Source organism: Schistocerca americana, chromosome 5 (genome assembly GCF_021461395.2).
Source record: "Schistocerca americana isolate TAMUIC-IGC-003095 chromosome 5, iqSchAmer2.1, whole genome shotgun sequence".
NCBI lineage: Eukaryota > Metazoa > Arthropoda > Insecta > Orthoptera > Acrididae > Schistocerca > Schistocerca americana.
This window is the reverse complement of record NC_060123.1, coordinates 692265193-692281898: the sequence shown is the minus strand read 5'-3', so window position 1 is coordinate 692281898 and position 16706 is coordinate 692265193.

The window sequence follows — 16706 nt, the reverse complement described above, 5'->3', positions numbered from 1 at the left end:
AAATGTTTAAGGATTTTGCCTTTTGACAGATGACACAGTTTCTCAATAATTTATGAATTCTCTGGCGTAGATTCGGAACATAACAGTAAGTCGAGATTTTCCTTTTACATTTTTCTGGTCCGTAGTGACCCCATGAAATGTGAGTGTACCACAGAAGATGTTCAATGAAATTTCGAGGGATGCAAACACACCACCTCTCAGATGACTCAGACGTCTTATGAAATAGCACTTGGTTATGAACTTTATAAAACTTGGACAACTTGTGGGCTGGATTTTCGTGAAGAATTTGTATAACCTTTTTCCATTTTGGATCTGTATTTTGAAGAATCTGAATCTGCCTACATAACTGAAGAAAATACTTTCTGTGAATTGGATCTTTCATTAACAAAACTTTATAATTAGACATTTGTTCCACCAGTTCGCTGGTTTCTAGCAAGCCCTTAGGTGAGCGAGAAAGTGCGTCTGCTATAACATTATCTTTACCTTTTATATATACAATGTCAAAGTCATATTCCTGCAGGAATAAGCACCATCGAGTAAGACGAGGGTGTTGCAACTTGCATTTAAGGAGGAATGATAAGGCTTGATGGTCTGAATAGACTTTAATTTTTCTTCCATAGATATAATAGTTAAATCGCCTAAAAGCCCATATTACGGCAAGTGCCTCCAACTCCGTAACCGAATAAGACTTCTCACACTCTGATAACACTCGACTCGCAAAGCTAATCACTTGGATTTGCTCGTGTCCATTTACTAATTGAATCTGGAAAAGACAAGCGCCGATACCCACAAAGGAAGCGTCTGCAGTAATACAAAATTCCTTATCCATCTGAGGATGATGGAGAATGTTACTGTTAACCAGACTGTCCTTAATTTTCTTAAATCCGTCTTGGCATTCCGGCGTCCAATTCCAATGTGAATTCTTTTTTAAAAGGTTGTGAAGAGCGGGATTGTTCAATACCTGATTGGGAACAAAACGTCTGAAAAATGACGTAAGACCGATAAATCCTCTCAGTTGCCTTTTTGTAACAGGGGTTGGAAAGTTTTTTATAGCAGATAATTTTTCCGGGTCGGGTTTAATTCCTTCAGGGGTGATGATGTGTCCTAAAAATTTAATTTCACTTTTTCCAAACTTGGATTTCTTAAGATTTGCTGTAACACCATACTCTCTGAATCGTTGAAATATCTTTTGCAGAAGGGCCACATGATCTTCCCAATTTTTCGATGCTACAAGAACGTCATCCACATAGACTGTTACCTCATCTAAAAGTTCAGGACCTAGTACATAGTCAAGGGCAGAAATAAAAATTCCGGAACTCACATTTAGTCCAAACGGTACAACTTTGAAATGGTAAGATCTACCTGCAAATATAAACGCAGTGTACTTCCTAGACTCCTGCGCAAGTTTTACTTGCCAGTAACTGCTTTTCAAATCAAGGGTACTCAAATACTTAACTCCATGAAACTTCTGCAGATGCTCTTCAAGAGCCTCTGGTCTCGTTCTTATGGGTACTATAATTTTATTGATTAATCTTGCATCTAGGACTAGCCTTACGCTACCATCTGATTTTAGCACAGACAATAAAGGACTCGAATAAGGTGAATGAGATACTTCTATCACATTCCAGCGTAACATTTTCTTGATTTCACACTTGACAGCTTCGCGTCTCGCATATGGAATGGAATAGCTTGTTCTACAGTAGGTTGAATGGGGCAGGACATCCATTCGATATTCAAAGCCTTTTATTAGTCCAGGTTTCTTAGAAAATACTTGAACGTAATCTGTTAACAAATTGTAAAGCTCATTCTTCTGTTGTTTGGATAATTCAATGGACTCACTAGCTTTACCGTATAATTCATTCTGACCGGGAATTAGGTCTTTATACTCATCGTCATTAACACTTTCAAGATCTGTCATGTCTTCTGTCTGACTGTACTGTTGTCTTTTAGTCCATGGCCGTACTGCTGTTTGAAGCACCCCAAAGTTTGTCTTCACCTTACTTCTTAACAAATTTACAGTTACTTGTTGCTGGCTCGCTACTAGAGTACAGATTCCACACTCGATGTCAATTTTAGCTTTCGTCTGCCTCAAGAATTCCATACTCAGGATACATGGCACTGATAGGTTTTTAAGAATAAGAAAAATGCACGTTACTGAAATAGACTCTATCTGGATTTGAAGCTGAGTCTGAAGATTTACACGTTGTGTTAGTGGACCAATTGCTCCCGATATGGTGCAACCTTGAATTGGAAGTGATAAAACTTTGCATACAGAGGATATTTGCTTAAATAAACATAAAGATAAGACATTTATATTAGCTCCTGTATCTACAATAGCTGTTACAGGTATGTTGGCAATTGATACCCTTATGGAAGCTTGAACTTGTTCGTCCCATACGTCATCATTGTCTTTCGTCTCAGTGTCTGCTACTAGATCATCCCGTAAGTTTGTCTCTTTGTCATACCTAATTGCTTTAATTTCATGTGGACTAACGGACAGGGTGCCCCCATTCAAACCTGCAGCATCCTCTAGGAGGCTCAAAGGTGCTGCTTTTAATTTTCCGCTCGACGCTTACTTTCCTGCTGATTTATATTTCTTAATGTTTCTTCCGTCTGGAACTGGTGTTGGTTTTGTGGTACGAACTCGGTTGGAAACGGATCTTGTTGTCCTGGCGTATTCGCTTGCGCATAATAAATTTGCGTATTATGCGGGCGTTTAGGCTTCAGAGTTCCCGAAGGTCCGTTCGCTTGTTGCGTGAAGTGTATATTTTGTGGCTGAAAGGTATTTTGCTGTGGCTTGTGTTGATTGTAACCGTTACTGAAAGGTGTACATTGGTCTCCACCTTGATTATGCCATTTATTTCTTTTCCACTGACGATTTGAATCGTAAGACTGATCGTTTTGATAATTACCGTTGATCGGTTGCGTGTTTCCATATTGCTGGGGCTGTGTGCTATAATGTGTATTTTCGTACTGAGGTGGTGACGAATTATATATTGGATTGTATCTCTGGCCGTTATTGTACTTATTTTTGTATTTGCTGTTGGAGTACGTAGTGTGTTTATTTTTGAAACCGTTGTGGGGTTGGTACTGGCTGTCGCTGTGACGCGCTTTCGCTCGGCCACCATTGTTGCCTACGTATTCTGTATTGTGCTGGCCGCCTGCACTGAAGTGGGCGTTGCCAACATCAACTCTAGCGTCCTCGTAAATCAGATCTAACGAGTCTAACACAGATAGGAAAGTGTCCGTATCGTCCTCAGACACGTTTACTAACTTTTCTCTGATCGCAATCGGTAGCTTAGTTTTTAGAATCATAATAACGTCTTTGGCGGTGATCGGCGAATCCCAGAACTTGATTTTCGCTAAATACTTTTCAAAATATCTTCTCAAACTACCGCGCTTACTGTTAAACACTTCGGCGTTGTAAACCTCTTTTCTCAGGCGCTGCTGCACACCAGAACTCCAGAATTTAGCTAAAAACATCTGTTCAAACTCTTTGTAACTTTTACAAGAGTCGACCATTTCGGTTCCCCATAAGGCAGCATCGCCTACGATAAATCCACTAACAAATTGAATTCGCTGGCGGTCACTCCAGCTACTCGGGAAAATTCCTGAAAAATTTCGGAGGAACACTATAGGATGAATTTCTCTTTTCTGTGGGTGAAAGGTCGGAAAAATACGATGTTTGATCACGCTTTCCTCGTGCATCAAACTGACAAAAGTGGATGGGCTGGTAGTCTGGTTAACTTGTGCTTCTATAGAACTATGAGTTTGAGCGTTATCAAATGGTGAACGGTAATGTACCTGCTGTTGTTCATTACTTCGTGGTGAATTATTCCAGTTTCCTGACACGGGAGGTGGGGAATTTTCAACTTGACATTTTAGTGTACGAACTTCATCAACTATCTGTTGACGCCATTCAGGTAAATCTTGAGCTAACGTTCGTCTTATCTGGCCTAATTCTGACATCACCGTGTCTCCTGTTTTTCCAGGGGCTGCCAATATTTCAAAGGTCACGTTTTTGACAGTTTCCCTGAGTTCGTTCTTGACCTTGTCTTCTATGAATCCGTCTTTGTTTTTAATCCACTGTTGGTAGTGGTCGGACAATGCTTCAGCATGTGCCTTAACAGTATTCTTTATTTGGTCCTCTACATTAAGAGTCTCAATCTGTTTCGAAAGATCATCAACAACATTCTCGATCGTGTCTACTGCGGTTTTAACTCCTTTGACCTCATCAGAGATTGCAGTATAATCTTCTTTTAAGGTCGCAGCTTGTTTTTGATATTCTATCACTTTTGAATTTATCTCCCCCTTGGCTGCTTCGATTTTTTCATCTAACCGTTTTGAAATATCTTCTATTTTTTACTCTACTTGTGTGTCAATTTCTAGCCTCATGATCGTGATCTGACTGCTGATTTGGCTTTGGACATTACCCAACAGGGTATTTAAATCAGCTGTTATGTCTGCCTTTAGTTCGGCCTTTACCGAATTTAACCGTGTATTTAGGTCATTTATCTCCGTTTGCAGATCTGTTTTTACTGAATTTATGTCTGTTTTTACCGAATTTATTTCTGTTTTTACTGAATTTATGTCTTCTTTTACTGAGTTGCACAGATTTGTAAGGACCTGATTTTTATTATGCCGTCTTTCGGCCTTCTCTTTTTCTTCGCGGGCCTTTTCATCTAATTTTTCCTGCTTTTCACGTTCCTGTCTTTGCGCCTCTCTCTGTCTTTGACTTTCGAACTTGCGTTCCATTATTGCTTCGATCATTGCAGCCAAGTCATTTTTTTCAAAAGCGGGAATAGTTTGCACACTAGGACCAGCTTCTAAAACTTCGGTCGAGGCTGCTTCTGCCTCCGCTCGTGTACCTATCGCGCGTGATCGTAATGGATAGTGAGGTCCATTCGCATCACCGCTGTCGTCTGGTTTTGTTTGTGTCCGCTGTTTACCGTCAGCCATGTTCATGAATTATTTGTCAAACGTCAAAATGCTACAGATATTGTTTGTCACTGCCGTCAGTCGTTTGTCTGTGACGTAGTGCTATGGCTTACTGGGACCTAAGATAAAATTTTAACTCTGGGTAACAACTGACGTTCATTTACGCCAAGAAGACAAGATGGTTCCTACTAATTACAAACAAATGAAATATCACACGTTTTACCAGTTTTGAGCGTAGTTATCCGCCATATCGTAATTTTTTTATGCACTGACAACAATGTTACACTTTCACTGAATTTAACTACGTAAGAATGGACTATGGACAAATTGAAATAAAGCTGTTTCAAGGCAAGGAAAGACAGGTTTACGTTCTGATCAACTCGAAAGATGCTACGTCACTACGAAAGCTTGGCTACTGCGTATAAAAATTTGACTTACTATGGCTGTCTTGATAATGATACAGCTGGATACTCGCGTTTTTTGGTAATTTCATCAATCGTTCTTCTGAATTAATTAAAAGGTTTTCCCACTTCTCTTTCTCGGTTGAATTGCATCCACATGAAAAAATGAAACAGTTATTAGAACAAGCAAAGAAATTTTTTTAAACACATACATGAAATGATTTTTTGATCAGGTCCCTGTTCGGGCGCCAAGTGTAGCGTTGCTCTTGGGGGACAAAAATAAAAAGAATTGTTACTTTTTTTTTTAATGTCGAAAAAGTGAATATTTTGGTGGGCCACTTGGCAACAGAATCAGGGATTTAATACGCTATTATAATAACATACGTTGACCATTAAATACCTGAATAAGAGCAGCATATTGATATATATATTTGAGATCGCTCGGAAGAAACATTGTCATTTCTGTGCATTTTTATAGTCGCGATGTAGTCATACCCGGATCAACACTAAGGGACCAGAAGATTTATAGACTTTAAAAGAAATGCAACACTACACAATTATAAAAAGTTGGTTCAGAAATAATAGGAAAACGATAATGTTCCTTCTGCCTCATGCTGCGTTCGGCCCATCAGCGTGATCGTAATTTCTGATGATGAAGTAACACAAAATAATTAACAGTTAAGTAAATAAGGAGATGGACTCATCAAGGTTAATTTACGAAAATAAGCACACTTATCTTTAACACACGTTTTTTTTTTAATGCTACGTACCTTTTCATATTAAATTACAATAGATGACCATTGTGGTTAAATACTTTATACATAACAGTCAAAACGTCCTCTTGACGCTGTCTGTTCGATATCAGTTACAAGAAACTACATGTTTTCTGATTGGAAAAAATAACAATTAGCATATTCACTAAATATTTTCACATAAAATATAAAGTACAGTTGCGGAACGCAGCAAGTCCGCGTCCGCCTCTCATGGAATACAATCAGTAAAAGGTGAGGCGCGAAAAGCCTCATTTGTCTTGAAACAACAGAATTCTTTTTTTATACCATTAATCGATACATGTACATAGAGATTTACTGGCACCGCGCAAGAAGGGCAAAGATAAAGAATAATAGATTCTGTCGCTGCTATGCGATGATTCATTTCTTTTACTTTACAATTTTTCGATAACTTTAGGCCATCAGGCGTTTACTATTGAGCGTATATTAATTTTTGTGAGGCGAAAATTACTAATATTACACTGTATCCCTTGGACCTTCTAATTGTCGATGAAACACAGAAATTGCATCGAATTTAATATAAGAGTCCCAATGCCGACGTAAGTACAAGAGGACTGACACTCTAACTTTCTATGATTTGAACATCTCCTGTGAGGCCAGTTTTAGATTGAGATGCTTCACTTCAGGTTTACTGTATCCCTTGGACCTTCTTATTGACGAACAAACACAGAAATTGCAACCGAATTTAATACAAAAGGCACAATGCCGACTTAAGTACAAGAGGACCGACACTATAACTTTCGATGATTTGAACCTCTCCTGTGAGTCCAGTTTTAGATTCCGATGCTTCACTTCAGGTTTACTGTAACCCTTGGACCTTCTTATTGATGATGAAACACAGAAATTGCATCCGAATTTAATACATAAGGCACAATGCCGACTTAATTACAAGAGGACTGACACTCTAACTTTCTATGATTTGAACCACTCCTGAGAATTCAGTTTTAGATACCGATGGTTCACGTCAGGTTTACTGTATACCTTGGACCGTCTTAATGACGATAAAACATTAAAATTGCGTCCGAATTTAATACAAAAGACACTATGCTAACATAAGTACAAGAGGACAGACACTCTAACTTTCTACGATTTGAACCTCTCCTGTGAGTCCAGTTTTAGATTCCGATGCTTCACTTCAGGTTTACTGTATCCCTTGGACCTTCTAATTGACGATGAAACACAGAAATTGCATCCGAATTTAATACAAAAGGCACAATGCCGACTTAAGTACAAGAGGACCGACACTTTAACTTTCGATGATTTGAACCTCTCCTGTTAGTCCAGTTTTAGATTCCGATGCTTCACTGCAGGTTTACTGTATCCCTTGGACCTTCTTATTGGCGACGAAACACAGAAATTGCATCCGAGTTTAATACGAAAGGCGCAATGCCGACTTAAGTACAAGAATACTGACACTTAAACTTTCTATGATTTGAACCCCTCCTGTGAGTCCTGTTTCAGATTCCGATGCTTCACTTCAGGTTTACTGTATCCCTTGGACCTTCTTATTGACGATGAAGCACAGAAATTGCATCGGAATTAAATTCAAAAGGCACAATGCCGACTTATGTACACGAGGATTGACACTCTAACTTTCTATGATTTGAACCTCTGCTGTGAGTCCAGTTTTAGATTCCCATGCTTCACTTCAGGTCTACTGTATGCCTTGGACCTTCTTATTGACGATGAAACGCAGAAATTGCATCCGACTTTAATACAAAAGGCACAATGCCGACTTAAATACAACAGGACTGACACTCTAACTTTCTATGATTTGAACCTCTCCTGTGAGTACAGTTTTAGATTCCAATGCTTCATTTCAGGTTTACTGTATCCCTTGGACCTTCTTATTGACCATGAAACACAGAAATTGCATCGAATTTAATACAAAAGCTACAATGCCGACTTAAGTACAAGAGGACTGACACTCTAACATTCTATAATTTGAACCTCTCCTGTGAGTACAGTGTAGATTCCGATGCTTCACTTCAGATTTACTATATAGCTTGGACCATCTTATTGACGATGAAACACAGAAATTGCATCCGAAATTAACACAAAGGCACAATGCCGACTTAGGTACACGAGGACACACACTCTAACTTTCTACGATTTGAACCTCTCCTGTGAGTCCAGTTTTAGATTCCGATGCTTCACTTCAGGTTTACTGTATCCCTTGGACCTTCTAATTGACGATGAAACACAGAAATTGCATCCGAGTTTTATGCAAAGGCGCAATGCCGACTTAAGTACAAGAGGACAGACACCCTAATTCTCTATGATTTGAACCTCTGCTGTGATTCAAGTTTTAGATTCCGATGCTTCATTTCAGGTTTACTGTATCTTTTAGACCTTCTTATTGACGATGAAACACAGAAATTGCATCCGAATTTAATACAAAAGGCACAATGCCGACTTAAGTACAAGAGGACTGACACTCTAACTTTCTATGATTTGAACCTCTGCTGCGAGTCCAGTTTTAGATTCTGATGCTCCACTTCAGTTTTACTGTATCCCTTGGACCTTCTTATTGACGATGAAACACAGAAATTGCATCGGAATTAAATTCAAAAGGCACAATGCCGACTTATGTACACGAGGATTGACATTCTAACTTTCTATGATTTGAACCTCTGCTGTGAGTCCAGTTTTAGATTCCGATGCTTCACTTCAGGCCTACTGTAAGCCTTGGACCTTCTTATTGACGATGAAACGCAGAAATTGCATCCGACTTTAATACAAAAGGCACAATGCCGACTTAAATACAGGAGGACTGACACTCTAACTTTCTATAATTAGAACCTCTCCTGTGAGTCCAGTGTAGATTCTGATGCTTCACTTCAGATTTACTGCATAGCTTGGACCATCTTATTGACGATGAAACACAGAAGTTGCATCCGAAATTAACACAAAGGCACAATGCCGACTTAAATACAAGAGGACTCACACTCTAACTCTCTACGATTTGAACCTCTCCTGTGAGTCCAGTTTTAGATTCCGATGCTTCACTTCAGGTTTACTGTATCCCTTGGACCTTCTAATTGACGATGAAACACAGAAATTGCATCCGAATTTAATACAAAAGGCACAATGCCGACTTGACTACAAGAGGACCGACACTTTAACTTTCGATGATTTGAAACTCTCCTGTGAGTCCAGTTTTAGATTCCGATGCTTCACTACTGGTTTACTGTATCCCTTGGACCTTCTTATTGACGATGAAACACAGAAATTGCATCCGAGTTTTATACAAAGGCGCAATGCCGACTTAAGTACAAGAGGACTGACGCTCTAACTTTCTATGATTTGAACCTTTCCTGTGAGTCCAGTTCTAGGATCCGATGCTTCACTTCAGGTTAACTGTATCCCTTGGACCTTCTTATTGACGATGAAACACATAAATTGCATCCGAATTTAATACAAAAGACACAATGCCGACTTAACTACATGAGGACCGACACTATGACTTTCGATGATTTGAACCTCTCCTGTGAGACCAGTTTTAGATTCCGATGCTTCACTGCTGGTTTACTGTATCCCTTGGACCTTCTTATTGACGATGAAACACAGATATTGCATCCGAGTTTAATACGAAAGGCGCAATGCCGACTTAAGTACCAGAGGACTGACACTTAAACTTTCTTTGATTTGAACCCCTCCTGTGAGGCCAGTTTTAGATTCCGATGCTTCACTTCAGGTTTACTGTATCCCTTGGACCTTCTTATTAACGATGTAACACATAAAATTGCATCCGAATTTAATACAAAAGGCACAATGCCGACTTATGTACAAGAGGACTGACACTCTAACTTTCTATGATTTGAACCTCTCCTGAGTCCAGTTTTAGGTTCCGATGCTTCACTTCAAGTTTACTGTAAACCTAGGACCGTCTTATTGACGATGAAACACAGAAATTGCATCCGAATTTCATACAAAAGACACAATGCCGACTTAAGTACAACAGGACTGACGCTCTAACTTTCTATGATTTGAACCTTTCCTGTGAGTCCAGTTCTAGATTCCGATGCTTCACTTCAGGTTAACTGTATCCCTTGGACCTTCTTATTGACGATGAAACACAGAAATTGCATCCGAACATAATACAACAGACACAATGCCGACTTAAGTACATGAGGACCGACAGTATGACTTTCGATGAATTAAACCTCTCCTGTGAGTCCAGTTTTAGATTCCGATGTTTCACTGCTGGTTTACTGTATCCCTTGGACCTTCTTATTGACGATGAAACACAGAAATTGCATCCGAGTTTAATACGAAAGGCTCAATGCCGACTTAAGTACAAGAATACTGACATTCTAACTTTCTGTGATTTGAACCTCTCCTGTGAGTCCTGTTTCAGATTCCGAGGCTTCACTTCAGGTTTACTGTATCCCTTGGACCTTCTTATTGACGATGAAGCACTGAAATTGCATCCGAATTTATTACAAAAGACACAATGCCGACCTAACTACATGAGGACCGACACTATGACTATCGATGAGTTGAACCTCTCCTGTGAGTCCAGTTTTACATTCCGATGCTTCACTGCTGGTTTACCGTATCCCTTGGACCTTCTTATTGACGATGAAACACAGAAATTGTATCCGAGTTTAATACGAAAGGCGCAATGCCGACTTAAGTACAAGAGGACAGACACTCTAACTGTCTATGATTTGAACCTCTGCTGTGAGTCCTGTTTCAGATTCTGATGCTTCACTTCAGGTTTACTGTATCCCTTGGACCTTCTTATTAACGATGAAACACAGTAATTGCATAGGAATTTAATACAAAAGACACAATGCCGACTTAAGTACAAGAGGACTGACGCTCTAACTTTCTATGATTTGAACCTCTCCTGTGAGTCAAGTTTTAGATTCGGATGCCTCACTTCAGGTTTACTGTATCCCTTCGACCTTCTTAATGACGATGAATCACTGGAATTGCATCCGAATTTAATACAAAAGGCACAATGCCGACTTAAGTACAAGTGGACTGACACTCTAATTTTCTATGATTTGAACCTCTCCTGTGAGTCCTGTTTTAGATTCCGATGCCTCACTTCAGGTTTACTGTATCCCTTGGACCTTCTTGATGACGATGAATCACTGAAATTGCATCCGAATTTAATACAAAAGACACAATGCCGACTTAAGTACAAGAGGACAGACACCCTAATTCTCTATGATTTGAACCTCTGCTGTGATTCCAGTTTTAGATTCCGATGCTTCATTTCAGGTTTACTGTATCTTTTGGACCTTCTTATTGACGATGAAACACAGAAATTGCATCCGAATTTAATACAAAGGGCACTATGCCGACTTAAGTACAAGATGACTGACACTCTAACTTTCTATGATTTGAACCTCTCCTGTGAGTCGAGTTTTAGATTCCGATGCTTCACTTCAGGTTTACTGTATCCCTTAGACCTTCTTATTGACGATGAAACACAGAAATTGCATTCGAATTTAATACAAAAGGCACAATGCCGACTTAAGTACAAGAGGACTGACACTATAACTTTCTATGATTTGAACCTCTGCTGCGAGTCCAGTTTTAGATTCTGATGCTCCACTTCGGTTTTACTATATCCCTTGGACCTTCTTATTGACGATGAAGCACAGAAATTGCATCGGAATTAAATTCAAAAGGCACAATGCCGACTTATGTACACGAGGATTGACACTCTAACTTGCTATGATTTGAACCTCTGCTGTGAGTCCAGTTTTAGATTCCGATGCTTCACTTCAGGTCTACTGTATGCCTTGGACCTTCTTATTGACGATGAAACGCAGAAATTGCATCCGACTTTAATGCAAAAGGCACAATGCCGACTTAAATACAAGAGGACTGACACTCTAACTTTCTATGATTTGAACCTCTCCTGTGAGTACAGTTTTAGATTCCGATGCTTCACTTCAAGTTTACTGTAAACCTAGGACCATCTTATTGACGATGAAACACAGAAATTGCATCCGAATTTAATACAAAAGACACAATGCCGACTTAAGTACATGAGGACCGACACTATGACTTTCGATGATTTGAACCTCTCCTGTGAGTCCAGTTTTAGATTCCGATGCTTCACTGCTGGTTTACTGTATCCCTTGGACCTTCTTATTGACGGTGAAGCACTGAAATTGCATCCGAATTTATTACACAAGACACAATGCCGACTTAAGTACAAGAGGACAGACACTCTAACTCTCTATGAATTGAACCTCTGCTGTGAGCCTTGTTTCAGATTCTGATGCTTCACTTCAGGTTTACTGTATCCCTTGGACCTTCTTGTTGACGATGAAGCACTGAAATTGCATCCGAATTTAATACAAAAGACACAATGCCGACTTAATGAGAAGAGGACTTACACAACAACTTTCTATGATTTGAACCTCTCCTGTGAGTCCAGTTTCAGATTCCGATGTTTCACTTCAGGTTTACTGTATCCCTTGGAACTTCTTATTGACGTTGAAACACAGAAATTGCATCCGAATTTAATACAAAAGGCACAATGCCGACTTAAGTAAAAGAGGAGCGACACTATAACTTTCGATGATTTGAACCTCTCCTGTGAGTCCAGTGTTAGATTCCGATGCTTCACTTCAGGTTTACTGTATCACTTGGGCCTTCTTATTGACGGTGAAACACAGAAGTTGCATTCGAATTTAATACAAATTGCACAATGCCGACTTAAGAACAAGAGGACTGACACTTTAACTTACTATGATTTGAACCTCTGCTGTGAGTCCAGTTTTAGATTCCGATGCTTCACTTCAGGTTTACTGTATCCCTTGGACCTTCTTATTGTCGATGAAACACAGAAATTGCATCCGAATTTAATACAAATGGCACAATGCCGACTTAAGTACAGGCGGACTGACACTCTAACTTTCTATGATTTGAACCTATCCTGTGAGTCCAGTTTTAGATTCTGATGCTTCACTTCAGGTTTACTGTATCCCTTGGACTCTCTTACTGACAATGAAACACAGAAATTGCATCCGAATTTAATAAAAAAGGCACAATGCCGACGTAAAAACAAGAGGACTGACACTCTAACATTCTATGATTTGAACCTCTCCTGTGAGTCCAGTCTTAGATTCCGATGCTTCACTTCAGGTTTATAGTATACCTTGGACCTTCTTATTGATGATGAAACACAGAAATTGCATCCGAATTTAATACAAAAGGCACAATGCCGACTTAAGTACAAGGGGACTGACACTCTATTTCCCTTTGATTTGAACCTCTCCTGTGAGTCCGGTTTTAGATTCCGATGCTTCACTTCAAGTTTACTGTATACCTTGGAGCTTCTTGTTGACGATGAAACGCAGAAAATGCATCCGAATTTATAACAAAAGGCACAATGCCGACTTAAGTACCAGAGGACTGACACTTAAACTTTCTATGATTTGAACCCCTCCTGTGAGTCCAGTTTTAGATTCCGATGCTTCACTTCAGGTTTACTGTATCCCTTGGACCTTCTTATTAACGATGTAACACATAAAATTGCATCCGAATTTAATACAAAAGGCACAATGCCGTCTTATGTACAAGAGGACTGATACTCTAACTTTCTATGATTTGAACCTCTCCTGAGTCCAGTTTTAGGTTCCGATGCTTCACTTCAAGTTTACTGTAAACCTAGGACCGTCTTATTGACGATGAAACACAGAAATTGCATCCGAATTTAATACAAAAGACACAATGCCGACTTAAGTACATGAGGACCGACACTATGACTTTCGATGATTTGAACCTCTCCTGTGGGTCCAGTTTTAGAGTCCGATGCTTAACTGCTGGTTTACTGTATCCCTTGGACCTTCTTATTGACGGTGAAGCACTGAAATTGCATCCGAATTTATTACGCAAGACACAATGCCGACTTAAGTACAAGAGGACAGACACTCTAACTCTCTATGAATTGAACCTCTGCTGTGAGTCTTGTTTCAGATTCTGATGCTTCACTTCAGGTTTACTGTATCCCTTGGACCTTCTTGTTGACGATGAAGCACTGAAATTGCATTAGAATTTAATACAAAAGACACAATGCCGACTTAATGACAAGAGGACTTACACAACAACTTTCTATGATTTGAACCTCTCCTGTGAGTCCAGTTTCAGATTCCGATGTTTCACTTCAGGTTTACTGTATCCCTTGGGCCTTCTTATTGCCGATGAAACACAGAAATTGCATCCGAATTTAATACAAAAGGCACAATGCAGACTTAAGTACAAGAGGACTGACACTCTATTTTTCTATGATTTGAATCTCTCCTGTGAGTTCAGTTTTAGATTCCGATGCTTCACTTCTGGTTTACTGTATCCCTTGGACTCTCTTACTGACAATGAAACACAGAAATTGCATCCGAATTTAATACAAAAGGCACAATGCCGATGTAAAAACAAGAGGACTGACACTCTAACATTCTATGATTTGAACCTCTCCTGTGAGTCCAGTCTTAGATTCCGATGCTTCACTTCAGGTTTATAGTATACCTTGGACCTTCTTATTGACGATGAAACACAGAAATTGCATCCGAATTTAATACAAAAGGCACAATGCCGACTTAAGTACAAGGGGACTGACACACTATTTTCCTTTGATTTGCACCTCTCCTGTGAGTCCTGTTTTAGATTCCGATGCTTCACTTCAGGTGTACTGTATCCCTTGGACCTCCTTATTGTCGATGAAACACAGAAATTGCATCCGAATTTAATACAAAAGGCACAATGCCGACTTAAGTACAAGAGGACTGACGCTCTAACTCCCTATGATTTGAACCTCTCCTGTGAGTCCAGTTTTAGATTCCGATGCTTCACTTCAGGTTTACTGTATAATTTGGACCTTCTTATTGACGATGAAACACAGAAATTGCATCCGAATTTAATACAAAGGGCACAAAGCCGACTTAAGTACAAGAGGACTGATACTCTAACTTTCTGTGATTTGAACCTCTACTGTGAGTCCAGTTTTTGATTCCGATGCTTCACTTCACTTTTACTGTATACCTAGGACCGTCTTACTGACGATGAAACACAGAAATTGCATCCGAATTTAAAACAAAAGGCACAATGCCGACTTAAGTACAAGAGGACTGGCACTCTAACTTTCTATGATTTGAACCTCTCCTGTGAGTCCAGTTTTAGATTCCGATGCTTCACATCTGGTTTACTGTATCCCTTGGACCTTGTTATTGACGATGAAACTCAGATATTGCATCCGAATTTAATACAAAAGGCACAATGCCGAGGTAAGTACAAGAGGATTGATACTATAACTTTCTATGATTTGAACCTCTCCTGTGAGTCCAGTTTTAGAATCCGATGCTTCACTTCAGGTTTACTGTATCCCTTGGACCTTCTTATTGACGATGAAACACAGAACTTGCATCCGAATTTAATACAAAATGCACAATGCCGACTTAAGTACAAGAGGTTTGACACTCTAATTTTCTATGATTTGCACCTATCCTGTGAGTTCAGTTTTAGATTCCGATGCTTCACTTCAGGTTTACTGTATACCTTGGACCTTCTTGTTGACGATGAAACACAGAAATTGCATCCGAATTTAATACAAAAGGCACAATGCCGACTTAAGTACAAGGGGACTGACACTCTATTTTCCTATGATTTGAACCTCTCCTGTGAGTCCAGTTTTAGATTCCGATTCTTCACTTCAGGTTTACTGTATCCCTTGGGCCTTCTTATTGCCGATGAAACACAGAAATTGCATCCGAATTTAATACAAAAGGCACAATGCAGACTTAAGTACAAGAGGACTGACACTCTATTTTTCTATGATTTGAACCTCTCCTGTGAGTCCAGTTTTAAATTCCGATGCTTAACTTCTGGTTTACTGTATCCCTTGGACCTTCTTATTGACGATGAAGCACAGATTTTTCGTCGGAATTAAATTCAAAAGGCACAATGCCGTCTTAAGTACAAGAGGACTGACACTCTAACTCCCTATGATTTGAACCTCCCCTGTGAGTCCAGTTTTAGATTCCGATGCTTCACTTCAGGTTTACTGTATAATTTGTACCTTCTTATTGACGATGAAACACAGAAATTGCATCCGAATGTAATACAAAGGGCACAAAGCCGACTTAAGTACAAGAGGACTGACAGTCTAACTTTCTGTGATTTGAACCTCTTCTGAGAGTCCAGTTTTTGATTCCGATGCTTCACTTCAGGTTTACTGTATAATTTGTACCTTCTTATTGACGATGAAACACAGAAATTGCATCAGAATTTAAAACAAAAGGCACAATGCCGACTTAAGTACAAGAGGACTGACACTCTAACTTTCTATGATTTGAACCTCTCCTGTGAGTCTAGTTTTAGATTCCGATGCTTCACTTCTGGTTTACTGTATCCCTTGGACCTTCTTATTGACGATGAAACACAGATATTGCATCCGAATTTAATACAAAATTCACAATGCCGAGGTAAGTACAAGAGGACTGACACTACAACTTTCTATGATTTGAACCTCTCCTGTGAGTCCAGTTTTAGGTTCCGATGCTTCACTTCAGGTTTACTGTATCCCTTGGGCCTTCTTATTGACGATGAAACA